The sequence below is a fragment of the Limulus polyphemus genome, unplaced genomic scaffold (genome assembly GCF_000517525.1).
Source record: "Limulus polyphemus unplaced genomic scaffold, Limulus_polyphemus-2.1.2 Scaffold63, whole genome shotgun sequence".
NCBI lineage: Eukaryota > Metazoa > Arthropoda > Merostomata > Xiphosura > Limulidae > Limulus > Limulus polyphemus.
In genome coordinates, this window is record NW_013665673.1 from 639149 (window position 1) to 641238 (window position 2090).

The following is a 2090-nucleotide window of genomic DNA, read 5'->3' on the forward strand; positions in this document are numbered from 1 at the left end:
AATTAATGATCATTATTATGATGAAAAATAAAATTGTGCTACATAATTATTTTATGTAGCACAATTATGTGGATCCAGTGACAGGAGCAAACACTCAAGCGATTAAACGATCATGGTTGGATGCCAAAATACTCATCCTAAAGAAAATGAGAGGCGTTAGCAGTGAGCTGTTTCAATCCCGCCTTTATCACATTTGCTGGAAAGTGATAAGAAAAGATGCAGATGATTTATTTGTAAATGATATACGAAGTATATATCGTTAAAAGGTTTTAATGTAAATCATTTGGTAAGGATGTGGTACGAAGTGTATGTCATCAAAAATAATTATGTAGCACAGTTTTGTTTTTTATCATAATAATGATCATTAATAAATAATTTAGCAGTGTAAATATCCCAGGTCGACTGCTATTATTCATCATTAATAAATAATTTAGCAGTGTAAATATCCCAGGTCGACTGCTATTATTCATCATTAATAAATAATTTAGCAGTGTAAATATCCCAGGTCGACTGCTATTATTCATCATTAATTAATACTTCAGCAGTGTAAATATCCCAGGTAGACTGCTATTATTCATCATCTTTATATGTTTTGTTTATATAATGATCATACCACACGCTCTAGTGTAAAAGTCCCGGTAGACCGCACGCTATATATAGTAACACCCAATAATTAATATAACTAATTTATACATCGGTCTAACTAGGAGTATATCCACAGAAAAAAACAAAAACTTACAACGATCAGAATGTAATAATTCATGTTCTCAGAGATAAGAAACATCTTTGATCCAATAAAATAAGAACTAAGGCACAACTAAACATTTAAACTTTGCCTGGTATAAATACGTTTTGGAAAGTCATTGTTCTAGAAAGAGGTTGAACGTTTTTGTGAAACCGGAAATTTCCGGAGTACTGACCTTTTTCTGTTGGAGGGGAGCACGTGCAACATCATACGTCTGCATAAAAACTGGGCTGACTTCTCCCTGACATTTTATTTGCATTATTACAGAGCTGGTTTGCATATAATATACTGTTTTTGTCAAATGTGGGACTGCATCAACATATTAAGGTTTGGACTACAGTATTCCACGATGATAAATAAGCGGACAATTTATGAAGCGAATGATGCAGAGAGGACATAAGCAAGTTAGGTGATGACAAACCTCATTCCAATAAACTGCATAAAAAGTCTCCCCGTCAACTTCTTAGAAAAAGAAACTATTCACGCTCTAGTTCTCCATTGTATTTACTACATTGCTGCTTTGAATTAATATGTTAGAAACATATATCTTTATGCTTGTGTTTCGCACAAAGCTCCTGGATAGCTACCTGCGATAACCATCTAGAATTTTATAGGTAACATCAATCACCGCCTACTTTTTACCAACAAATAATTGGTTTGAACGAAACATTATGATGCTCCCCATGGCTGTAATGGCGAGCGTTTTAGAGGGCGGGATTCGAACCCGCGACCCTTATTGTAAGTCGAATGTCCTAGCCACCATTCCATGCTAGGCGGTGGTCTTTATGAAATAAATAAATAAATTTTATGGACCTATTTTCTTTATAAGCCTACCATATATCACAAAATTCACAATAAGAACTTAATATGAACCAATCGCATGCTCTAAATTTGGAATGGAAAACTAACCGATAAAGCATTATGTGCAATACTTTTCTTAAAAACTGATTCGAGAAGCGTTTCAAATATTTGTTAGAATACAATAAATTATTTTAAAATTCTCTAACGCTTTCTATGTTTGTATGAACTATTATATCAACCATGTCGAACTGGAGCATGTCAATAATAAAAATAATACAGGGAACAGAATAAATAAATACACACACAAACATATATATATATATATTTACGACTTATTTAACACAATAGAATGTCTATGAATATTATTTTTTGTAGCCTTTATGTTTATTTAGCTGCATTAATCATACATATAATTATATTTTCAGTGTTATACAAAATAATCCGTTAATACAGTTGAAGAGATTGATTTCAATTTATGCAATAATTCAATATATTTTAATATATATGTTCAAATAATATAATATTTAATAAATTGGGAATTAAT